Below are 18,344 nucleotides of genomic sequence, written 5' to 3'. Positions count from 1 at the left end.
TTCCGTGGAAGAATACTCGCCTGCCACACGGGTAGCCCGAATTCGATTCCTGGCCGAAGCATCGTTATTTTTAGAAAAGCTCACGCGTGCTTTTACGCTATATATACATGCCATGAATGCAGGAGCAAGCAAATGGCGTCGGTAGTTCAGTAGTAGAATACTCGCCTGCCACGCGGGTGACCCGGGTTCTATTCCCTGCCGAAGCATTGCTACTTTTAGAAAAGCTCACACGTGCTGTTACGCAATATTGCATGTCATGAATGCCACAGTAAACAAATGGCGTCGGTGGTTCAATGGTAGAACGCTCACCTGCCACACTGGTGACCCTGGTTCGATTCCCGGCTGACGCATCGTTCTTATCAGAAAAGCTCACGCGTGTTGTTACGCTATATATGCATGCCATGAATGCAGGAGTAAGCAAATGGCGTTGGTGGTTCAGTGGTAGAATACTCGTCTGCCACGCGGGCGACCCGGGTTCGATTCCCGGCCGACGCATCGTTATGTTTGTAAAAGCTCACACGTCCTGTTACGCAATATTGCATGTTATGAATGCCGGAGAAAACAAATGGCGTCGGACGTTCAGTGGTAGAATGCTCGCCTGCCACACGGGTGACCCGGGTTCAATTCACGGCCGACGCATCGTTATCTTTAAAAAAGCTCACGCGTGTTCCTACGCTATATATGCATGCCATGAACGCAGGAGCAAGCAAATGGCGTCGGTGGTTCAGTGGTAGAATACTCGCCTGCCACGCGGGTGACCCGGGTTTGATTCCCGGCTGACGCATCGTTATTTTTACAAACGCTCACGCGTGCTGTTACGCAATATTGCATGCCATGAATGCAGGAGTAAGCAATTGGCGTCGGTGGTTCAGTGGTAAAATACTCGCCTGCCACGCGGGAGACCCGGGCTCTATTCCCGGCTGACGCTTCGTTATTTTTAGAAAAGCTCACGCGTGCTGTTACGCTATACCTGCTTGCCATGAAAGCAGGAGAAAGCAAATGGCGTCGGTGGTTCAGTGGTAGAATACTCGCCTGCCACACGGGTGACCCGGGTTCGATTCCCGGCCGACGCATCGTTTATTTTAGAAAAGTACCTGCGTGCTATTCCGCAATATTGCATGCCATGAATGCAGGAGTAAGCAAATGGCGTTTGTGGTTCAGTGATAGAATACTCACCTGCTGCGCGGGTGACCCGGGTTCTATTCCCGGCTGAGGCATCGATATTTTTAGAAAAGCTCACGCGTGCTGATTCGCAATATTGCATGTCAAGAATGCAGGAGTAAGATAATGGCGTTGGTGGTTCAGGGGTAGAATACTCGTCTGCCACGCGGTCTACCCGGGTTCTATTCCCGGCTGACGCATCGTTATTTTCAGAAAAGCTCACGCGTGCTGTTACGCTATATATGCATGCCATGATTGCAGGAGAAAGCAAATGGCGTCGGTGGTGCAGTGGTAGAATTCTCGCCTGCCACGCGGGTGACCCGAGTTTGATTCCCGGCCGATGCTTTGTTATCTTTAGAAAAGCTCACGCGTGCTGTTACGCTATATATGCATGCCATGATTGCAGGAGAAAGCAAATGGCGTCGGTGGTGCAGTGGTAGAATTCTCGCCTGCCACGCGGGTGACCCGAGTTTGATTCCCGGCCGATGCTTTGTTATTTTTAGAAAAGCTCATGCATGCCGTTACGCTATATATGCATGTCATGAATGCAGGAGTAAGCAACTGGCGTTGGTGGTTCAGTGGTATAATACTCGGCTGCCACGCGGGTGACCCAGGTTCAATTCCCGGCTGACGCATTGTTATATTTAGAAAAGTCACGCGTGATGTTACGCTATATATGCATGCCATGAATGCAGGAGTAAGCAAATGGCGTCGGTGGTTCAGTGGTAGAATACTCGCCTGCCCCGCGGGTGACCCGGGTTCGATTCCCGGCCGACGCATCGTTATATTTAGAAAAGCTCACGCGTGCTCTTACGCTATATATGCATGCCATGAATGCAGGAGCAAGCAAATTGCGTCGGTGCTTCAGTGGTAGAATACTCGCCTGATACGCGGGTGACACAAGTTCGATTCTCGGCCGACGCATCGTTATCTTTAGAAAAGCTCACGCGTGCTGTTATGCAATATTCAATGCCACGAATGCAGGAGTAAGCAAATGGCGTCGATGGTTCAGTGGTAGAATACTCGCCTGCCACGCGGGTGACCCGGGTTCGATTCCCTGCTGACGCATCGTTATTTTTAGAAACGCTCACGCGTGCTGTTACGCAAAATATCATGCCATGAATGCAGGAGTAAGCTATTGGCGTCGGTGGTTCAGTGGTAAAATACTCGCCTGCCACGCGGCTGACCCGGGTTCGATTCCCTGCCGAAACATCGTGTTTTTTAAAAATTTTCTTGCGTGCCTTTCCGCAATATCGCATGTCAATAATGCAGGAGTAGGCAAATGGTGTCGGTTGTTCAGTGGTAGAATACTCGCCTGCCACGCGGTTGACCTGGGCTCGATTCCGGGCCGACGCATCGTTATTTTTAGAAAAGCTCACGCGTGCTGATTCGCAATATTACATGCCATGAATGCAGGAGTAAGCAAATGGCGTCGGTGGTTCAGTGGTAGAATACTCGCCTGCCACGCGGGTGACCCGGGTTCTATTCCCGGCTGACGCATCGTTATTTTTAGAAAAGCTCACGCGTGCTGATTCGCAATATTGCATGCAATGAATGCAGGAGTAAGCGAATGGCGTCGGTGGTTCAGTGGTAGAATACTCGCCTGCCACGCGGGTGACCCGGGTTCTATTCCCGGCCGACGCATCGTTTATTTTAAAAAAGTTCCTGCATGCTATTCCACAATATTGCATGTCAAGAATGCAGGAGTAAACAAATGGCGTCGGTGGTTCAGTGGTAGAATACTCGCCTGCCACGCGGGTGTCCCGGGTTCTATTCCCGGCTGACGCATCGTTATTTTTAGAAAAGCTCACGCGTGCTGTTACGCTATATATGCATGCCATGAATGCTGGAGCAAGCAAACGGCGTCGGTGGTTCAGTGGTAGAATACTCGCTTGCCACGCGGGTGACCCGGGTTCGATTCCCGGCCGACGCATCATTTATTTTAGAAAAGTACCTGCGTGCTATTCCACAATATTCAATGCCACGAATGCAGGAGTAAGCAAATGGCGTCGGTGGTTCAGTGGTAGAATACTCGCCCGCCACGCGGGTATCCCGGGTTCGATTCCCTGCCGAAGTATTGTTTTTTTTGAAAAGCTCACACGTGCTGTTACGCAATATTGCATGTCATGAATGCCGGAGAATACAAATGGCATCGGTGGTTGAGTGGTATAATACTCGCCTGCCACACGAGTGACCCGGACTCAATTCGCGGCCGACGCATCGTTATCTTTAAAAAGCTCACGCGTGTTCTTACGCTATATATGCATGCCACGAACGCAGGAGCAAGCAAATGGCGTCGGTGGTTCAGTGGTAGAATACTCGCCTGCCACGCGGGTGACCCGGGTTCGATTCCCGGCTGACGCATCGTTATTTTTAGAAACGCTCACGCGTGCTGTTACGCAAAATATCATGCCATGAATGCAGGAGTATGCTATTGGCGTCGGTGGTTCAGTGGTAAAATACTCGCCTGCCACGCGGCTGACCCGGGTTCGATTCCCTGCCGAAACATCGTGTTTTTTAAAAATTTTCTTGCGTGCCTTTCCACAATATCGCATGTCAATAATGCAGGTGTAGGCAAATGGTGTCGGTTGTTCAGTGGAAGAATACTCGCCTGCCACGCGGTTGACCTGGGCTCGATTCCGGGCCGACGCATCGTTATTTTTAGAAAAGCTCACGCGTGATGATTCGCAATATTACATGCCATGAATGCAGGAGTAAGCAAATGGCGTCGGTGGTTCAGTGGTAGAATACTCGCCTGCCACGCGGGTGACCCGGGTTCTATTCCCGGCTTACGCATCGTTATTTTTAGAAAAGCTCACGCGTGCTGATTCGCAATATTGCATGCAATGAATGCAGGAGTAAGCGAATGGCGTCGGTGGTTCAGTGGTAGAATTCTCGCCTGCCACGCGGGTGACCCGGGTTCTATTCCCGGCCGACGCATCGTTTATTTTAAAAAAAGTTCCTGCATGCTATTCCACAATATTGCATGTCAAGAATGCAGGAGTAAGCAAATGGCGTCGGTGGTTCAGTGGTAGAATACTCGCATGCCACGCGGGAGACCCGGGTTCTATTCCCGGCTGACGCATCGTTATTTTTAGAAAAGCTCACGCGTGCTGTTACGCTATATATGCATGCCATGAATGCTAGAGCAAGCAAACGGCGTCGGTGGTTCAGTGGTAGAATACTCGCCTGCCACGCGGGTGACCCGGGTTCGATTCCCGGCCGACGCATCATTTATTTTAGAAAAGTACCTGCGTGCTATTCCACAATATTCAATGCCACGAATGCAGGAGTAAGCAAATGGCGTCGGTGGTTCAGTGGTAGAATACTCGTCTGCCACGCGGGCGACCCGGGTTCGATTCCCGGCCGACGCATCGTTATTTTTGTAAAAGCTCACGCATGCTGTTACACAATATTGCATGCCATGAATGCAGGAGTAAGCAAATGGCGTCGGTGGTTCAGTGGTAGAATACTCGCCTGCCACGCGGGTGACCCGGGTTCGATTCCCGGCCGACGCATCGTTATTTTTGTAAAAGCTCACGCATGCTGTTTCACAATATTGCATGCCATGAATGCAGGAGTAAGCAAATGGCGTCGGTGGTTCAGTGGTAGAATACTCGTCTGCCACGCGGGCGACCCGGGTTCGATTCCCGGCCGACGCATCGTTATTTTTGTAAAAGCTCACGCATGCTGTTACACAATATTGCATGCCATGAATGCAGGAGTAAGCAAATGGCGTCGGTGGTTCATTGGTAGAATACTCGCCTGCCACGCGGGTGACCCTGGTTCGATTCCCGGCCGACGCATCGTTATTTTTGTAAAAGCTCACGCATGCTGTTACACAATATTGCATGCCATGAATGCAGGAGTAAGCAAATGGCGTCGGTGGTTCAGTGGTAGAATACTCGCCTGCCACGCGGGTGCCCAGGGTTCGATTCCCGGCTGACGCATCGTTATTTTTTGAAAAGCTCACGCGTACTGTTACGCTATATATGCATGCCACGAATGCAGGAGTAAGTAAATGGCGTCGGTGGTTCAGTGGTCGAATACTCGCCAGCCTCGCGAGTCACCCGGGTTCGATTCCCGGCCGACGCATCGTTTATTTTAGAAAAGTACCTGCGTGCTATTCCACAATATTCAATGCCACGAATGCAGGAGTAAGCAAATGGCGTCGGTGGTTCAGTGGTAGAATACTCGCCTGCCACGCGGGTGACCCGGGTTCTATTCCCGGCTGACGCATCGTTATTTGTAGAAAAGCTCATGCGTGCTGATTCGCAATATTGCATGCCATGAATGCCGGAGTAAGCAAATGGCGTCGGTGGTTCAGTGGTAAAATACTCGCCTGCCACGCGGGTGACCCGGGTTCGATTCCCGGCTGACGCATCGTTATTTTTAGAAAAGCTCACGCGTGCTGATTCGCAATATTGCATGCCATGAATGCCGGAGTAAGCAAATGGCGTCGGTGGTTCAGTGGTAGAATACTCGCCTGCCACGCGGGTTACCTGTGTTTAAATCGCTGCCGAAGCATTGTTACTTTTAGAAAAGCTCACGCGTGCTGTTACGCAATATTTCATGCCATGAATGCCGGAGTAAGCAAATGGCGTCGGTGGTTCAGTGGTAGAACTCTCGCCTGCCACACTGGTGACCCTGGTTCGATTCCCGGCCGACGCATCGTTTATTTTCAAAAAGTTTCTGCGTGCTATTCCACAATATTGCATGTCAAGAATGCAGGAGTAAGATAATGGCGTTGGTGGTTCAGGGGTAGAATACTCGTCTGCCACGCGGTCTACCCGGGTTCTATTCCCGGCTGAGGCATCGTTATTTTTAGAAAAGCTCACGCGTGCTGATTCGCAATATTGCATGCCATGAATGCAGGAGTAAGCAAATGGCGTCGGCGGTTCAGTGGTAGAATACTCGCCTGCCACGCGGGTGACCCGGGTTCTATTCCCGCCCGACGCATTGTTATCTTTAGAAAAGCTCACGCGTGCTGTTACGCTATATATGCATGCCATGGTTGCAGGAGAAAGCAAATGGCGTCGGTGGTTCAGTTGTAGAATACTCGCCTGCCACGCGGGTGACCCGGGTTTGATTCCCGGCCGACGCTTCGGTATCTTTAGAAAAGCTCACGCGTGCTGTTATGCAATATTCAATGCCACGAATGCAGGAGTAAGCAAATGGCGTCGGTGGTTCAGTGGTAGAATACTCGCCCGCCACGCGGGTATCCCGGGTTCGATTCCCTGCCGAAGCATTGTTACTTTTTGAAAAGCTCACACGTGCTGATTCGCAATATTGCATGCAATGAATGCAGGAGTAAGTGAATGGCGTCGGTGGTTCAGTGGTAGAATACTCGCCTGCCACGCGGGTGACCCGGGTTCTATTGCCGGCCGACGCATCGTTTATTTTAAAAAAGTTCCTGCATGCTATTCCACAATATTGCATGTCAAGAATGCAGGAGTAAGGAAATGGCGTCGGTGGTTCAGTGGTAGAATACTCGCCTGCCACGCGGGTGACCTGGGTTCTATTCCCGGCTGACGCATCGTTATTTTTAGAAAAGCTCACGCGTGCTGTTACGCTATATATGCATGCCATGAATGCTGGAGCAAGCCAACGGCGTCAGTGGTTCAGTGGTAGAATACTCGCCTGCCACGCGAGTGACCCGGGTTCGATTCCCGGCCGACGCATCATTTATTTTAGAAAAGTACCTGCGTGCTATTCAACAATATTCAATGCCACGAATGCAGGAGTAAGCAAATGGCGTCGGTGGTTCAGTGGTAGATTACTCGTCTGCCACGCGGGCGACCCGGGCTCGATTCCCGGCCGACGCATCGTTATTTTTGTAAAAGCTCACGCATGCTGTTACACAATATTGCATGCCATGAATGCAGGAGTAAGCAAACGGCGTCGGTGGTTCAGTGGTAGAATACTCGCCTGCCACGCGGGTGACCCGGGTTCGATTCCCGGCCGACGCCACGTTATATTTGTGAAAGCTCACGCATGCTGTTACACAATATTGCATGCCATGAATGCAGGAGTAAGCAAATGGCGTCGGTGGTTCAGTGGTGGAATACTTGTCTGCCACGCGGGCGACCCGGGTTCGATTCCCGGCCGACGCATCGTTATTTTTGTAAAAGCTCACGCATGCTGTTACACAATATTGCATGCCATGAATGCAGGAGCAAGCAAATGGCAGTGGTGGTTCAGTGGCAGAATACTCGCGTGCCACGCGGGTGAACCGGGCTCGATTCCCGGCAGACGCATCGTTTATTTGAAAAAGTTCCTGCGTGCTATTTCGTAATATTGCGCGCCATGAATGCAGGAGCCAGCAAATGGCGTCGGTGGTTCAGTGGTACAATACTCGACTGCCACGCGGGTGACCCGGGTTCAATTTCCGGCCGGCGCATCGTTTATTCTAGAAACGTTCCTGCGTGCTATTCCGCAATATTGCATGTCACGAATGCAGGAGCAAGCAAATGGCGTCAGTAGTTCCGTGGTAGAATACTCGCCTGCCACGCGGGTGACCCGGGTTCGATTCCCGGCTGACACATCGTAATATTTAGAAAAGGTCACGCGTGCTGTTACGCTATATATGCACACCATGAATGCAGGAGTAAGCAAATGGCGTCGGTGGTTCAGTGGTAGAATACTCGCCTGCCACGCGGGTGACCCGGGTTCGATTCCCAGCCGACGCATTGTTATATTTAGAAAAACTCACGCATGATGTAACGCTATATATGCATGCCATGAATGAAGGAGCAAGCAAATGGCAGTGGTGGTTCAGTGGTTGAATACTCGCCTGCCACGCGGGTGACCCGAGTTCGATTCCCGGCCGACGCAGAGTTGCTTTTAGAAAAGCAGACGCGTGCTGTTACGCAACACTGCATGTAATGAATGCAGGAATCAGTAAATGGCGTCGGTGGTTCTGTGGTAAAATACTCGCCTGCCACGCGGGTGTCCCGGGTTCGATTCCCGGCCGGCGCATCGTTATATTTAGAAAAGCTCACGCATGCTGTTATGCAATATTGAATGCCATGAATGCAGGAGTAAGCAAATGGTGTCGGTGGTTCATCATTCTGCTTCTGGTCACCGACGCGTGCGGACGCAGGATGGAAAGCTCCTCCCGAGCAGCGACAGCGGCCGACGCCGGCCGCGGTACAGCGTCTCCCCTCGTTCCAAAGGACTACAGTATTATTCTGCCTTCATTGCCATCAGGTGAAGCGATGCGTCGAGCAGTAGCTCTACACTGCGACGTCAGCGGCCGACCGTACCGCATCGACGACTTCAGGAAACCTCTCAAAGATTTAGGCGTCATACAGCAAGTAAGTGGTATCGGAGCATATCAGATGTCGCACGTGTGGCTATTGAAAATGAAGACCGTGGAAGCAAAGAAAGCGCTGACAGACGCAGGCGTTATCAAAGTTAAAGACCGGGTATGTCTCGTCATTGACCCGACGCGGCAAGAAGTTAAAATGAAATTGCACTGGCTAGCGTTCGATGTTACAAAAGACGCTATTCGACGTGCCTTCTATGAATACGGCGACGTCAAGGAGGTGACCGATGACCGATGGAGAGTCGAGGATTTTGAAGGAGTTGAATCGACCACTCGTGTAATACGCATGCAACTACGAGATGGCGTTTCTGTGGATCAACTGCCCCATCAGGTGCGTATTGGCAGCAGTACAGCACTGGTCGTGGTGCCGGGAAGACCGCCTTTGTGCTTGCGGTGCCGAAGCACGGGGCATATGCGACGCGATTGTAAGGTCCCAAGGTGCAGCGAATGCCACTCTTTCGGTCATGAGCAGGATGAGTGTAACCGTTCATACGCACGAGCTGCAGGGCGACGACCAGAGACTCAACAGAGTGAACTTCTCATGGATGAGGAGGAATCTGAACAAGCGTCTTTGCCTGCGATACCACAGAAGCAGACGACATCGGGCGACACGCCGGTGCTGGGGAAAAGCAAGCAAGTTTCTTCAGCCCCGGACACGAACGCCGAACGGAAGATGGGAAGTCAAGCGGCCCCAACGACTAGCGAAGAGACGCGTCCTGCGCCTGCGATGCACGCCACGTCGCAGCTGCAAGCAACGCACCCTGAAACGCTGGCGTCCCAGGCCAACGCTGCTTCGACTCCTCTAAACTCGGCTTCACAGCACTTTTTGGCGAACAAAACACACGAAAATGAGGATTTGCCTATTGATTTGGATACCTTAAACATGGAATTAGAATCGGCGTCTGCAAAACGCCGTCGCGATTCAGACGACGGTGCTCAAGTAGACGAAACGCAAGTAAAGTCGGAAATGCAGTGGAAGGTGGTCAGTGGAGGCAAGAAACGAAACGCTGCCCGCCAACGGTCGTCGTCGCTCAAACGCGACGATGGCCGCTCAAACTAAAGGTGAACAACATGGATCCGCCCTGGACGACGAGAGCCCAATAAGTGAACGTGCAGGGCTCTCAGCTTGGACCCGCTCACCGATCACGCCGCTGAGCGGGTTCGTGAAAGCAGCGACGCTCAATATACGAGGACTGGCTTCCAGGAAGAAACAGACTCAGCTCTACAGACTAGCCATGGACCAAGACCTGGACATTATTGCAGTTCAGGAAACCAAAGTGGAGAGTGTGGACGCCACCGAGAGCCTACTGCAACGTTTCACCGGACGCTACACTGCCAGCGTCAGTCATGCAGTTGGTAGGTCGGCAGGGTGTGTGATCTTTGTGCGGAATAGTTTAGGTGCCAGTGTTCAAAACGTCACGTCTGACTCATCCGGAAGGTTTGTTGTATGTGATTTGACCTTCTTTTCTCTTAATTGGCGAGTGATTTGTTTATATGCACCTCTTAAAGTTGATGAACTGTGTGTAACATTCGACGAAATTCGTACTTATTGCGAATGCGATCGCATAGTCATCCTTATGGGAGATTTTAATTGTGTTATCAGTGCCGATGATAAAACAAGTACATCCAATTTCAACGACTCAAGCACAGTCGCGTTAACGAATCTAATTTCTGACTTAGACCTTGAGGATGTTGCAGAGTGTATTGGTAAAAAACCAACACTGTATACGCATTTCCAAGGCTCCAGTCATGCGCGCCTAGATAGGGCCTACGTATCACTGGATTTAATTCCCATTATCAGTGAGTACAATGTCCTCCCTATTTCATTTAGTGATAATTGCTTAGTATCATTTGTAATAGGTAAAAGGAATAGACGTAGACCAGTATTTAAATGGGACACGTGGAAGCTGAATTCTAATCTCTTGGAAGATGAAAAATTTATGGACAGTGTTCGAGAGGCATTGGTAAACATAGATAGTGGAGACCAAAAATACGGAGTGAAGTGGGAACAATTTAAACAGAATATAAAGTTGATAGCTATAGAACGCTCATGTGTAATAAAACACGGAAAGAGTGAAGAAGAAACAACCCTACGTTTAAATCTCAAAGAACTGCTAGCAGAGGACAGCAAAACGCCAGGCTTATTCACAAATGATATAAGGTCAGTAAAGTCCAAATTGGAACAAATTGATGAGGAGAAGTATCGTGGCGCACAAATAAGGGCAAGGGCAGAGAAAATGACCGTAGGAGAGAAACCGACCAAAAGAATGCTTGGTCTCGAAAAACGAAACGCTCAGCGGAATGTTATACATCAGATTGAATACATGGGTAACGTTACAAGTGAACAAAGATATATAGAGGATGCTTTCAACGAGTACTACACCACTTTATTTGATAAATGTAAAGTAAATGTAGATGAATTCAAGAATGAATTTTTAAAATTAATGCCAAAGGTTGAGGACTGCAGGAAAGACAGCCTAGAATGTCCTATTCTATTTCTGAACCGGAAGTGACAAAAGCAATCATTGCCCTCCATTTGGGAAAGTCCCCAGGACCTGATGGCTTAACAGCCGCATTTTATAAGGAATTCAAACATGAACTAGCACCGATCCTGGAAGCGGTTTTTAACGAAGCCTTAGACATAAAGACTTTGCCACCTTCTTTTCTGCTATCTCATACTATTTTAATACCAAAAACTGAGGACGCAGTTAAATTACGTGAAGTAAAATCGTACAGGCCAATTAGTCTCTCAAATATCGACTACAAGATTTTGATGAAAGTGCTAGCAAGGAACTTCAGTAAAACTTGCGTTGGGTCTAGTTGGTACATAGCACAAAAAAAAGAAGTTAACTTCTTTTCTGTTTCTTTCCTCGCCTTCTTTTTTCCTTTTTCCGTATTGTTTGCGCCAAAGAAGTTAACTTCTTTTTTTGTGCTAGCAAGGAGACTGCAGACAGTTAATAATAACATTGTAGGCGACCACCAGACATGTGGGATCAAACGGCGCACTATATTCACAAACATTCACAAGGCACGAAGTGTATTGGAGTGCTGCGATGCCACAAATGATCACATCGCGATGATCCAGATAAATTTAGAAAAAGCATTTGACCGAGTACCGCACGAAATTCTTTTTCTTTTCTTAGACTATGTCAATGTTGGCAAAGTAATTCGAGATACAGTTCGAATGGCATATACTGGATGTAAAACTCGGCTAATCATCAACTAAGTTCTTGGGAAACGAATTAATGTCAGACGTTCTGTACGACAAGGTTGCCCTTTGTCTTCCCTCCTATTTTCAATTTATATAGAGTCATTTTGCCAAAAAAATCATGAAAAGCAATAACATAGTGGGGTACAAACTACAAGAAGCTGAAGTACGGGTACTGGCATACGCAGATGATATCGCTGTGTTTGGTAAAGATTATGATAGTATCGCTGAAATCATAAAAATTGTGAACCTTTATTGTAATGCAAGTGGTAGTTTGGTAAACTGGAGCAAGTGCCTGGGTTACTGGCACGGCGATTGGCCGGTGACTCCACAATTTGTGGCTGGTATTTCATGGACTACTACTCCGGTACGATATTTAGGTGTGCCATTAGAATATTATTGTGACAGTGAACCGTACTGGCGGCGTCAGGCCGCGGAGCTACGAGAAAAAGCTGGACAACTCAATGGTTTCCAGCTATCAATTTTCGCCAGAGCGACATTTTGTAACGTATTTTTAGTCAGTAAGCTCTGGTATGTCCTTCAGGTAATGCATTGTTCACGTGTGAATCTACAGAAGCTTCATCGAATATTTGCTGTTTTCTTGTGGGGTTCTTCTTGGGAGCGAACAAGTAGAACTAACTTATTCAGACGGGTTCGCTCTGGAGGACTTGGTCTGTGTCATTTGTACCTTCGTCAGTTAGTTATTCGGTTTATGTTTTTCCGAAATAATCGAGACCCATTCATACGTACTGTTATACAGCTTAGGCTTGGAAGACGGTTGCCAGAATTTGTGGTAGCATCTGTTCACATGAAGGCAAGTATTAGAGGTTTCTTAAAAGAAGTTGTTGATTCATGTCTCTTTCTAAAAACGCGTTTTTCATTGGAATACCTCAGTACGGTTTCGCGTAAAAAGTTATACAAAGATTTAGTAGAAACAGTTCTTCCTGTTCCCCTATATAGAGCATTATACCGTGTAGGCCCAGGCCAAAATGTCTTAAGCCGTGTTAAAAAAATGGAGGTAACACCTGGAGCGAAATCCTTTTTCTTTAAGTTGCACACTGGGACCTTGCCCGTGAAAACATGGATGCAAGAAAAAGGCTTATTCGTTCCTTGGGGTGTTGATTGCCTTCTCTGCAAAAAGCCGGAAACAATTGAACATGTTTTCCTGGACTGCTGGGATGCAGTCTTTTTCTGGGATGTTCTCCAAAGGACTTTGAAAAAGGATCTGCCTCTCGATGCCTATGGCATCAGATTTCTACCAGTATCAAATGAAGAAGGAATACCTTTCGACCTAGTTATGTTACTGGGCCTGCACGGTATATGGCAATCTAGAATGGCGGTGCGCCATGCTGATATTAATGCACGTCCGGTCAGGCAATATTTCTTTCAATCTGTCTGTTCGTTCGTGGAAGCACAAAAGGTTCAACAAGAGGTGCCCGAATGGCTTCATCAAGTAGAAAGCCTTCTACCGATGAAGGAATTTTAAAAAGCCTGTTAAATATGATGTTCTTTACCTCTTTTTTGTTTCATGTTTCTACTTTGTTTAATGTATATATGTTTGTGAATGTTGTATGTAAACAGGCAATAAAGAAAGAAAAAAATCGTCGGTGGTTCAGTGGTAGAATACTCGTCTGCCATGCGGGCGACCCGGGTTCAATTCCCGGCCGACGCATCGTTATTTTTGTAAAAGCTCACGCATGCTGTTACACAATATTGCATGCCATGAATGCAGGAGTAAGCAAATGGCGTCGGTGGTTCAGTGGTAGAATACTCGCCTGCCACGCGGGTGACCCGGGTTCGATTCCCGGCCGAGGCATCGTTATTTTTGTAAAAGCTCACGCATGCTGTTACACAATATTGCATGCCATGAATGCAGGAGTAAGCAAATGGCGGCGGTGGTTCAGTGGTAGAATACTCGCCTGCCACGCGGGTGACCCGGGTTCGATTCCCGACCGACGCATCGTTTATTTTAGAAAAGTACCTGCGTGCTATTCCACAATATTCAATGTCACGAATGCAGGAGTAAGCAGATGGCGTCGGTGGTTCAGTGGTAGAATACTCGCCTGCCACGCGGGTGACCCGGGTTCTATTCCCGCCCGACGCATTGTTATCTTTAGAAAAGCTCACGCGTGCTGTTACGCTATATATGCATGCCATGATTGCAGGAGAAAGCAAATGGCGTCAGTGGTTCAGTGGTAGAATACTCGCCTGCCACGCGGGTGACCCGGGTTCGATTCCCGGCTGACGCATCGTTATTTTTAGAAAAACTCACGCGTGCTGTTACGCTATATATGCATGCTATGAATGCTGGAGCAAGCAAACGGCGTCGGTGGTTCAGTAGTAGAATACTCGCCTGCCACGCGGGTGACCCGGGTTCGATTCCCGGCCGACGCATCATTTATTTTAGAAAAGTACCTGCGTGCTATTCCACAATATTCAATGCCACGAATGCAGGAGTAAGCAAATGGCGTCGGTGGTTCAGTGGTAGAATACTCGTCTGCCACGCGGGCGACCCGGGTTCGATTCCCGGCCGACGCATCGTTATTTTTGTAAAAGCTCACGCATGCTGTTACACAATATTGCATGCCATGAATGCAGGAGTAGGCAAATGGCGTCGGTGGTTCAGTGGTAGAATACTCGCCTGCCACGTCGGTGACCCGGGTTCGATTCCCGGCCGACGCATCGTTATTTTTGTAAAAGCTCACGCATGCTGTTACACAATATTGCATGCCATGAATGCCGGAGTAAGCAAATGGCGTCGGTGGTTCAGTGGTAGAATACTCGTCTGCCACGCGGGCGACCCGGGCTCGATTCCCGGCCGACGCATCGTTATTTTTGTAAAAGCTCACGCATGCTGTTACACAATATTGCATGCCATGAATGCAGGAGTAAGCAAATGGCGTCGGTGGTTCAGTGGTAGAATACTCGCCTGCCACGCGGTTGACCCGGGTTCGATTCCCGGCCAACGCATCGTTATTTTTGTAAAAGCTCACGCATTCTGTTACACAATATTGCATGCCATGAATGCAGGAGTAAGCAAATGGCGTCGGTGGTTCAGTGGTACAATACTCGCCTGCCACGCGGGTGACCCGGGTTCGATTCCCGGCCGACGCATTGTTATCTTTAGAAAAGCTCACGCGTGCTGTTACGCTATATATGCATGCCATGATTGCAGGAGAAAGCAAATGGCGTCGGTGGTTCAGTGGTAGAATACTCGCCTGCCACGCGGGTGACCCGGGTTCAATTCCCGGCTGACGCATCGTTTATTTTAGAAAAGTACCTGCGTGCTATTCCGCAATATTGCATGCCATGAATGCAGGAGTAAGCAAATGGCGTTGGTGGTTCAGTGATAGAATACTCACCTGCTGCGCGGGTGACCCGGGTTTGATTCCCGGCCGACGCATTGTTATCTTTAGAAAAGCTCACGCGTGCTGTTACGCTATATATGCATGCCATGATTGCAGGAGAAAGCAAATGGCGTCGGTGGTTCAGTGGTAGAATACTCGCCTGCCACGCGGGTGACCCGGGTTCAATTCCCGGCTGACGCATCGTTGTTTTTAGAAAAGCTCACGCGTACTGTTACGCTATATATGCATGCCACGAATGCAGGAGTAAGCAAATGGCGACGGTGGTTCAGTGGTCGAATACCCGCCAGCCTCGCGAGTCACCCGGGTTCGATTCCCGGCCGACGCATCGTTTATTTTAGAAAAGTACCTGCGTGCTATTCCACAATATTCAATGCCACGAATGAAGGAGTAAGCAAATGGCGTCGGTGGTTCAGTGGTAGAATACTCGTCTGCCACGCGGGCGACCCGGGTTCGATTCCCGGCCGACGCATCGTTATTTTTGTAAAAGCTCAAGCATGCTGTTACACAATATTGCATGCCATGAATGTAGGAGTAAGCAAATGGCGTCGGTGGTTCAGTGGTAGAATACTCGCCTGCCACGTGGGTGACCCGGGTTCGATTCCCGGCCGGCGCATCGTTATTTTTGTAAAAGCTCACGCGTGCTGATTCGCAATATTGCATGCCATGAATGCCGGAGTAAGCAAATGGCGTCGGTGGTTCAGCGGTAGAACTCTCGCCTGCCACACTGGTGACCCTGGTTCGATTCCCGGCCGACGCATCGTTTATTTTAAAAAAGTTTCTGCGTGCTATTCCACAATATTGCATGTCAAGAATGCAGGAGTAAGATAATAGCGTTGGTGGTTCAGGGGTAGAATACTCGTCTGTCACGCGGTCTACCCGGGTTCTATTCCCGGCTGATGCATCGTTATTTTTAGAAAAGCTCACGCGTGCTGATTCGCAATATTGCATGCCATGAATGCAGGAGTAAGCAAATGGCGTCGGTGGTTCAGTGGTAGAATACTCGCCTGCCACGCGGGTGACCCGGATTCTATTCCCGCCCGACGCATTGTTATCTTTAGAAAAGCTCACGCGTGCTGTTACGCTATATATGCATGCCATGATTGAAGGAGAAAGCAAATGGCGTCGGTGGTTCAGTGGTAGAATACTCGCCTGCCACGCGGGTGACCCGGGTTTGATTCCCGGCCGACGCATTGTTATTTTTAGAAAAGCTCATGCATGCTGTTACGCTATATATGCATGACATGAATGCAGGAGCAAGCAGATGGCGTTGGTGGTTCAGTGGTAGAATACTCGCCTGCCGCGCGGGTGACCCGGGTTCGATTCCCGGCCGAGGCATTGTTATTTTTGAAGAAGCTGAGACGTCTTGTTACAGATAATTGCATGTCATGAATGCAGGAGTAAGCAACTGGCGTTGGTGGTTCAGTGGTATAATACTCGCCTGCCCCGCGGGTGACCCGGGTTCGATTCCCGGCCGACGCATCGTTATATTTAGAAAAGCTCACGCGTGCTGTTACGCTATATATGCATGCCATGAATGCAGGAGCAAGCAAATTGCGTCGGTGCTTCAGTGGTAGAATACTCGCCTGATACGCGGGTGACCCAAGTTCGATTCTCGGCCGACGCATCGTTATCTTTAGAAAAGCTCACGCGTGCTGTTATGCAATATTCAATGCCACGAATGCAGGAGTAAGCAAATGGCGTCGGTGGTTCAGTGGTAGAATACTCGCCTGCCACGCGGGTGACCCGGGTTCTATTCCCGGCTGACGCATCGTTATTTTTATAAAAGCTCACGCGTGCTGATTCGCAATGTTGCATGCCATGAATGCAGAAGTAAGCGAATGGCGTCGGTGGTTCAGTGGTAGAATATTCGCCTGCCACGCGGGTGCCCCGGGTTCTATTCCCAGCTGACCCATCGTTGTTTTTAGAAAAGCTCACGCGTACTGTTACGCTATATATGCATGCCACGAATGCAGGAGTAAGCAAATGGTGACGGTGGTTCAGTGGCCGAATACTCGCCAGCCTCGCGAGTCACCCGGGTTCGATTCCCGGCCGACGCATCGTTTATTTTAGAAAAGTACCTGCGTGCTATTCCACAATATTCAATGCCACGAATGCAGGAGTAAGCAAATGGCGTCGTTGGTTCAGTGGTAGAATACTCGTCCGCCACGCGGGTATCCCGGGTTCGATTCGCTGCCGAAGCATTGTTACTTTTTGAAAAGCTCACACGTGCTGTTACGCAATATTGCATGTCATGAATGCCGGAGAATACAAATGGCATTGGTGGTTCAGTGGTATAATACTCGCCTGCCACACGAGTGACCCGGGCTCAATTCACGGCCGACGCATCGTTATCTTTAAAAAAGCTCACGCGTGTTCTTACACTATATATGCATGCCACGAACGCAGGAGCAAGCAAATGGCGTCGGTGGTTCAGTGGTAGAATACTCGCCTGCCACGCGGGTGACCCGGGTTCGATTCCCGGCTGACGCATCGTTATTTTTAGAAAAACTCACGCGTGCTGTTACGCTATATATGCATGCTATGAATGCTGGAGCAAGCAAACGGCGTCGGTGGTTCAGTGGTAGAATACTCGCCTGCCACGCGGGTGACCCGGGTTCGATTCCCGGCCGACGCATCATTTATTTTAGAAAAGTACCTGCGTGCTATTCCACAATATTCAATGCCACGAATGCAGGAGTAAGCAAATGGCGTCGGTGGTTCAGTGGTAGAATACTCGTCTGCCACGCGGGCGACCCGGGTTCGATTCCCGGCCGACGCATCGTTATTTTTGTAAAAGCTCACGCATGCTGTTACACAATATTGCATGCCATGAATGCAGGAGTAGGCAAATGGCGTCGGTGGTTCAGTGGTAGAATACTCGCCTGCCACGCGGGTGACCCGGGTTCGATTCCCGGCCGACGCATCGTTATTTTTGTAAAAGCTCACGCATGCTGTTACACAATATTGCATGCTATGAATGCCGGAGTAAGCAAATGGCGTCGGTGGTTCAGTGGTAGAATACTCGTCTGCCACGCGGGCGACCCGGGCTCGATTCCCGGCCGACGCATCGTTATTTTTGTAAAAGCTCACGCATGCTGTTACACAATATTGCATGCCATGAATGCAGGAGTAAGCAAATGGCGTCGGTGGTTCAGTGGTAGAATACTCGCCTGCCACGCGGTTGACCCGGGTTCGATTCCCGGCTAACGCATCGTTATTTTTGTAAAAGCTCACGCATTCTGTTACACAATATTGCATGCCATGAATGCAGGAGTAAGCA

At 49.4% G+C, this 18,344-nt stretch overlaps 63 non-coding genes across 63 annotated transcripts; all 63 read left to right on the top strand.

The window, feature by feature from the left end:
- The first annotated feature begins 424 nt into the window (after positions 1-424).
- On the top strand, positions 425-495 carry TRNAG-GCC (transfer RNA glycine (anticodon GCC)). The gene has a single exon. It is a non-coding gene; the product is annotated as a tRNA-Gly (tRNA).
- Positions 496-713: 218 nt separating this feature from the next.
- On the top strand, positions 714-784 carry TRNAG-GCC (transfer RNA glycine (anticodon GCC)). The gene has a single exon. It is a non-coding gene; the product is annotated as a tRNA-Gly (tRNA).
- Positions 785-857: 73 nt separating this feature from the next.
- Positions 858-928, top strand: TRNAG-GCC (transfer RNA glycine (anticodon GCC)). Its single transcript has one exon. It is a non-coding gene; the product is annotated as a tRNA-Gly (tRNA).
- Positions 929-1,002: 74 nt separating this feature from the next.
- On the top strand, positions 1,003-1,073 carry TRNAG-GCC (transfer RNA glycine (anticodon GCC)). The gene has a single exon. It is a non-coding gene; the product is annotated as a tRNA-Gly (tRNA).
- A 796-nt stretch (positions 1,074-1,869) lies between these two features.
- On the top strand, positions 1,870-1,940 carry TRNAG-GCC (transfer RNA glycine (anticodon GCC)). Its single transcript has one exon. It is a non-coding gene; the product is annotated as a tRNA-Gly (tRNA).
- A 218-nt stretch (positions 1,941-2,158) lies between these two features.
- TRNAG-GCC (transfer RNA glycine (anticodon GCC)) lies at positions 2,159-2,229 on the top strand. Its single transcript has one exon. It is a non-coding gene; the product is annotated as a tRNA-Gly (tRNA).
- Positions 2,230-2,590: 361 nt separating this feature from the next.
- Positions 2,591-2,661, top strand: TRNAG-GCC (transfer RNA glycine (anticodon GCC)). Its single transcript has one exon. It is a non-coding gene; the product is annotated as a tRNA-Gly (tRNA).
- A 73-nt stretch (positions 2,662-2,734) lies between these two features.
- TRNAG-GCC (transfer RNA glycine (anticodon GCC)) lies at positions 2,735-2,805 on the top strand. Its single transcript has one exon. It is a non-coding gene; the product is annotated as a tRNA-Gly (tRNA).
- Positions 2,806-2,878: 73 nt separating this feature from the next.
- Positions 2,879-2,949, top strand: TRNAG-GCC (transfer RNA glycine (anticodon GCC)). The gene has a single exon. It is a non-coding gene; the product is annotated as a tRNA-Gly (tRNA).
- A 74-nt stretch (positions 2,950-3,023) lies between these two features.
- TRNAG-GCC (transfer RNA glycine (anticodon GCC)) lies at positions 3,024-3,094 on the top strand. Its single transcript has one exon. It is a non-coding gene; the product is annotated as a tRNA-Gly (tRNA).
- Positions 3,095-3,454: 360 nt separating this feature from the next.
- Positions 3,455-3,525, top strand: TRNAG-GCC (transfer RNA glycine (anticodon GCC)). Its single transcript has one exon. It is a non-coding gene; the product is annotated as a tRNA-Gly (tRNA).
- Positions 3,526-3,886: 361 nt separating this feature from the next.
- Positions 3,887-3,957, top strand: TRNAG-GCC (transfer RNA glycine (anticodon GCC)). The gene has a single exon. It is a non-coding gene; the product is annotated as a tRNA-Gly (tRNA).
- Positions 3,958-4,030: 73 nt separating this feature from the next.
- TRNAG-GCC (transfer RNA glycine (anticodon GCC)) lies at positions 4,031-4,101 on the top strand. The gene has a single exon. It is a non-coding gene; the product is annotated as a tRNA-Gly (tRNA).
- Positions 4,102-4,175: 74 nt separating this feature from the next.
- Positions 4,176-4,246, top strand: TRNAG-GCC (transfer RNA glycine (anticodon GCC)). The gene has a single exon. It is a non-coding gene; the product is annotated as a tRNA-Gly (tRNA).
- Positions 4,247-4,320: 74 nt separating this feature from the next.
- TRNAG-GCC (transfer RNA glycine (anticodon GCC)) lies at positions 4,321-4,391 on the top strand. Its single transcript has one exon. It is a non-coding gene; the product is annotated as a tRNA-Gly (tRNA).
- Positions 4,392-4,464: 73 nt separating this feature from the next.
- TRNAG-GCC (transfer RNA glycine (anticodon GCC)) lies at positions 4,465-4,535 on the top strand. The gene has a single exon. It is a non-coding gene; the product is annotated as a tRNA-Gly (tRNA).
- Positions 4,536-4,608: 73 nt separating this feature from the next.
- Positions 4,609-4,679, top strand: TRNAG-GCC (transfer RNA glycine (anticodon GCC)). The gene has a single exon. It is a non-coding gene; the product is annotated as a tRNA-Gly (tRNA).
- A 73-nt stretch (positions 4,680-4,752) lies between these two features.
- TRNAG-GCC (transfer RNA glycine (anticodon GCC)) lies at positions 4,753-4,823 on the top strand. The gene has a single exon. It is a non-coding gene; the product is annotated as a tRNA-Gly (tRNA).
- A 73-nt stretch (positions 4,824-4,896) lies between these two features.
- Positions 4,897-4,967, top strand: TRNAG-GCC (transfer RNA glycine (anticodon GCC)). Its single transcript has one exon. It is a non-coding gene; the product is annotated as a tRNA-Gly (tRNA).
- Positions 4,968-5,040: 73 nt separating this feature from the next.
- Positions 5,041-5,111, top strand: TRNAG-GCC (transfer RNA glycine (anticodon GCC)). Its single transcript has one exon. It is a non-coding gene; the product is annotated as a tRNA-Gly (tRNA).
- A 218-nt stretch (positions 5,112-5,329) lies between these two features.
- TRNAG-GCC (transfer RNA glycine (anticodon GCC)) lies at positions 5,330-5,400 on the top strand. Its single transcript has one exon. It is a non-coding gene; the product is annotated as a tRNA-Gly (tRNA).
- Positions 5,401-5,473: 73 nt separating this feature from the next.
- Positions 5,474-5,544, top strand: TRNAG-GCC (transfer RNA glycine (anticodon GCC)). Its single transcript has one exon. It is a non-coding gene; the product is annotated as a tRNA-Gly (tRNA).
- Positions 5,545-5,761: 217 nt separating this feature from the next.
- On the top strand, positions 5,762-5,832 carry TRNAG-GCC (transfer RNA glycine (anticodon GCC)). The gene has a single exon. It is a non-coding gene; the product is annotated as a tRNA-Gly (tRNA).
- A 217-nt stretch (positions 5,833-6,049) lies between these two features.
- TRNAG-GCC (transfer RNA glycine (anticodon GCC)) lies at positions 6,050-6,120 on the top strand. Its single transcript has one exon. It is a non-coding gene; the product is annotated as a tRNA-Gly (tRNA).
- Positions 6,121-6,194: 74 nt separating this feature from the next.
- Positions 6,195-6,265, top strand: TRNAG-GCC (transfer RNA glycine (anticodon GCC)). The gene has a single exon. It is a non-coding gene; the product is annotated as a tRNA-Gly (tRNA).
- A 73-nt stretch (positions 6,266-6,338) lies between these two features.
- TRNAG-GCC (transfer RNA glycine (anticodon GCC)) lies at positions 6,339-6,409 on the top strand. Its single transcript has one exon. It is a non-coding gene; the product is annotated as a tRNA-Gly (tRNA).
- A 73-nt stretch (positions 6,410-6,482) lies between these two features.
- On the top strand, positions 6,483-6,553 carry TRNAG-GCC (transfer RNA glycine (anticodon GCC)). Its single transcript has one exon. It is a non-coding gene; the product is annotated as a tRNA-Gly (tRNA).
- Positions 6,554-6,626: 73 nt separating this feature from the next.
- TRNAG-GCC (transfer RNA glycine (anticodon GCC)) lies at positions 6,627-6,697 on the top strand. The gene has a single exon. It is a non-coding gene; the product is annotated as a tRNA-Gly (tRNA).
- A 74-nt stretch (positions 6,698-6,771) lies between these two features.
- Positions 6,772-6,842, top strand: TRNAG-GCC (transfer RNA glycine (anticodon GCC)). Its single transcript has one exon. It is a non-coding gene; the product is annotated as a tRNA-Gly (tRNA).
- A 73-nt stretch (positions 6,843-6,915) lies between these two features.
- TRNAG-GCC (transfer RNA glycine (anticodon GCC)) lies at positions 6,916-6,986 on the top strand. The gene has a single exon. It is a non-coding gene; the product is annotated as a tRNA-Gly (tRNA).
- Positions 6,987-7,059: 73 nt separating this feature from the next.
- On the top strand, positions 7,060-7,130 carry TRNAG-GCC (transfer RNA glycine (anticodon GCC)). Its single transcript has one exon. It is a non-coding gene; the product is annotated as a tRNA-Gly (tRNA).
- A 73-nt stretch (positions 7,131-7,203) lies between these two features.
- TRNAG-GCC (transfer RNA glycine (anticodon GCC)) lies at positions 7,204-7,274 on the top strand. The gene has a single exon. It is a non-coding gene; the product is annotated as a tRNA-Gly (tRNA).
- A 360-nt stretch (positions 7,275-7,634) lies between these two features.
- TRNAG-GCC (transfer RNA glycine (anticodon GCC)) lies at positions 7,635-7,705 on the top strand. Its single transcript has one exon. It is a non-coding gene; the product is annotated as a tRNA-Gly (tRNA).
- Positions 7,706-7,779: 74 nt separating this feature from the next.
- Positions 7,780-7,850, top strand: TRNAG-GCC (transfer RNA glycine (anticodon GCC)). Its single transcript has one exon. It is a non-coding gene; the product is annotated as a tRNA-Gly (tRNA).
- Positions 7,851-8,068: 218 nt separating this feature from the next.
- On the top strand, positions 8,069-8,139 carry TRNAG-GCC (transfer RNA glycine (anticodon GCC)). Its single transcript has one exon. It is a non-coding gene; the product is annotated as a tRNA-Gly (tRNA).
- A 5,158-nt stretch (positions 8,140-13,297) lies between these two features.
- TRNAG-GCC (transfer RNA glycine (anticodon GCC)) lies at positions 13,298-13,368 on the top strand. The gene has a single exon. It is a non-coding gene; the product is annotated as a tRNA-Gly (tRNA).
- A 73-nt stretch (positions 13,369-13,441) lies between these two features.
- Positions 13,442-13,512, top strand: TRNAG-GCC (transfer RNA glycine (anticodon GCC)). Its single transcript has one exon. It is a non-coding gene; the product is annotated as a tRNA-Gly (tRNA).
- A 73-nt stretch (positions 13,513-13,585) lies between these two features.
- TRNAG-GCC (transfer RNA glycine (anticodon GCC)) lies at positions 13,586-13,656 on the top strand. Its single transcript has one exon. It is a non-coding gene; the product is annotated as a tRNA-Gly (tRNA).
- Positions 13,657-13,729: 73 nt separating this feature from the next.
- On the top strand, positions 13,730-13,800 carry TRNAG-GCC (transfer RNA glycine (anticodon GCC)). The gene has a single exon. It is a non-coding gene; the product is annotated as a tRNA-Gly (tRNA).
- Positions 13,801-13,874: 74 nt separating this feature from the next.
- On the top strand, positions 13,875-13,945 carry TRNAG-GCC (transfer RNA glycine (anticodon GCC)). The gene has a single exon. It is a non-coding gene; the product is annotated as a tRNA-Gly (tRNA).
- Positions 13,946-14,019: 74 nt separating this feature from the next.
- TRNAG-GCC (transfer RNA glycine (anticodon GCC)) lies at positions 14,020-14,090 on the top strand. Its single transcript has one exon. It is a non-coding gene; the product is annotated as a tRNA-Gly (tRNA).
- Positions 14,091-14,163: 73 nt separating this feature from the next.
- Positions 14,164-14,234, top strand: TRNAG-GCC (transfer RNA glycine (anticodon GCC)). Its single transcript has one exon. It is a non-coding gene; the product is annotated as a tRNA-Gly (tRNA).
- Positions 14,235-14,307: 73 nt separating this feature from the next.
- TRNAG-GCC (transfer RNA glycine (anticodon GCC)) lies at positions 14,308-14,378 on the top strand. Its single transcript has one exon. It is a non-coding gene; the product is annotated as a tRNA-Gly (tRNA).
- Positions 14,379-14,451: 73 nt separating this feature from the next.
- Positions 14,452-14,522, top strand: TRNAG-GCC (transfer RNA glycine (anticodon GCC)). The gene has a single exon. It is a non-coding gene; the product is annotated as a tRNA-Gly (tRNA).
- Positions 14,523-14,595: 73 nt separating this feature from the next.
- On the top strand, positions 14,596-14,666 carry TRNAG-GCC (transfer RNA glycine (anticodon GCC)). The gene has a single exon. It is a non-coding gene; the product is annotated as a tRNA-Gly (tRNA).
- Positions 14,667-14,739: 73 nt separating this feature from the next.
- On the top strand, positions 14,740-14,810 carry TRNAG-GCC (transfer RNA glycine (anticodon GCC)). The gene has a single exon. It is a non-coding gene; the product is annotated as a tRNA-Gly (tRNA).
- A 74-nt stretch (positions 14,811-14,884) lies between these two features.
- TRNAG-GCC (transfer RNA glycine (anticodon GCC)) lies at positions 14,885-14,955 on the top strand. The gene has a single exon. It is a non-coding gene; the product is annotated as a tRNA-Gly (tRNA).
- Positions 14,956-15,028: 73 nt separating this feature from the next.
- On the top strand, positions 15,029-15,099 carry TRNAS-GCU (transfer RNA serine (anticodon GCU)). The gene has a single exon. It is a non-coding gene; the product is annotated as a tRNA-Ser (tRNA).
- A 74-nt stretch (positions 15,100-15,173) lies between these two features.
- Positions 15,174-15,244, top strand: TRNAG-GCC (transfer RNA glycine (anticodon GCC)). The gene has a single exon. It is a non-coding gene; the product is annotated as a tRNA-Gly (tRNA).
- A 218-nt stretch (positions 15,245-15,462) lies between these two features.
- On the top strand, positions 15,463-15,533 carry TRNAG-GCC (transfer RNA glycine (anticodon GCC)). The gene has a single exon. It is a non-coding gene; the product is annotated as a tRNA-Gly (tRNA).
- Positions 15,534-15,606: 73 nt separating this feature from the next.
- TRNAG-GCC (transfer RNA glycine (anticodon GCC)) lies at positions 15,607-15,677 on the top strand. Its single transcript has one exon. It is a non-coding gene; the product is annotated as a tRNA-Gly (tRNA).
- A 361-nt stretch (positions 15,678-16,038) lies between these two features.
- Positions 16,039-16,109, top strand: TRNAG-GCC (transfer RNA glycine (anticodon GCC)). Its single transcript has one exon. It is a non-coding gene; the product is annotated as a tRNA-Gly (tRNA).
- Positions 16,110-16,183: 74 nt separating this feature from the next.
- On the top strand, positions 16,184-16,254 carry TRNAG-GCC (transfer RNA glycine (anticodon GCC)). The gene has a single exon. It is a non-coding gene; the product is annotated as a tRNA-Gly (tRNA).
- A 74-nt stretch (positions 16,255-16,328) lies between these two features.
- On the top strand, positions 16,329-16,399 carry TRNAG-GCC (transfer RNA glycine (anticodon GCC)). The gene has a single exon. It is a non-coding gene; the product is annotated as a tRNA-Gly (tRNA).
- A 73-nt stretch (positions 16,400-16,472) lies between these two features.
- TRNAG-GCC (transfer RNA glycine (anticodon GCC)) lies at positions 16,473-16,543 on the top strand. The gene has a single exon. It is a non-coding gene; the product is annotated as a tRNA-Gly (tRNA).
- A 74-nt stretch (positions 16,544-16,617) lies between these two features.
- TRNAI-GAU (transfer RNA isoleucine (anticodon GAU)) lies at positions 16,618-16,688 on the top strand. Its single transcript has one exon. It is a non-coding gene; the product is annotated as a tRNA-Ile (tRNA).
- A 73-nt stretch (positions 16,689-16,761) lies between these two features.
- On the top strand, positions 16,762-16,832 carry TRNAG-GCC (transfer RNA glycine (anticodon GCC)). Its single transcript has one exon. It is a non-coding gene; the product is annotated as a tRNA-Gly (tRNA).
- Positions 16,833-17,483: 651 nt separating this feature from the next.
- On the top strand, positions 17,484-17,554 carry TRNAG-GCC (transfer RNA glycine (anticodon GCC)). The gene has a single exon. It is a non-coding gene; the product is annotated as a tRNA-Gly (tRNA).
- Positions 17,555-17,628: 74 nt separating this feature from the next.
- TRNAG-GCC (transfer RNA glycine (anticodon GCC)) lies at positions 17,629-17,699 on the top strand. The gene has a single exon. It is a non-coding gene; the product is annotated as a tRNA-Gly (tRNA).
- A 73-nt stretch (positions 17,700-17,772) lies between these two features.
- Positions 17,773-17,843, top strand: TRNAG-GCC (transfer RNA glycine (anticodon GCC)). Its single transcript has one exon. It is a non-coding gene; the product is annotated as a tRNA-Gly (tRNA).
- Positions 17,844-17,916: 73 nt separating this feature from the next.
- TRNAG-GCC (transfer RNA glycine (anticodon GCC)) lies at positions 17,917-17,987 on the top strand. The gene has a single exon. It is a non-coding gene; the product is annotated as a tRNA-Gly (tRNA).
- A 73-nt stretch (positions 17,988-18,060) lies between these two features.
- Positions 18,061-18,131, top strand: TRNAG-GCC (transfer RNA glycine (anticodon GCC)). Its single transcript has one exon. It is a non-coding gene; the product is annotated as a tRNA-Gly (tRNA).
- Positions 18,132-18,204: 73 nt separating this feature from the next.
- Positions 18,205-18,275, top strand: TRNAG-GCC (transfer RNA glycine (anticodon GCC)). The gene has a single exon. It is a non-coding gene; the product is annotated as a tRNA-Gly (tRNA).
- The last annotated feature ends 69 nt before the right edge of the window (positions 18,276-18,344 follow it).

The sequence above is a fragment of the Rhipicephalus microplus genome, chromosome 2 (genome assembly GCF_043290135.1).
Source record: "Rhipicephalus microplus isolate Deutch F79 chromosome 2, USDA_Rmic, whole genome shotgun sequence".
In the NCBI taxonomy this organism is placed as follows: domain Eukaryota; kingdom Metazoa; phylum Arthropoda; class Arachnida; order Ixodida; family Ixodidae; genus Rhipicephalus; species Rhipicephalus microplus.
This window is presented reverse-complemented; position numbering and strand designations above follow the sequence as displayed.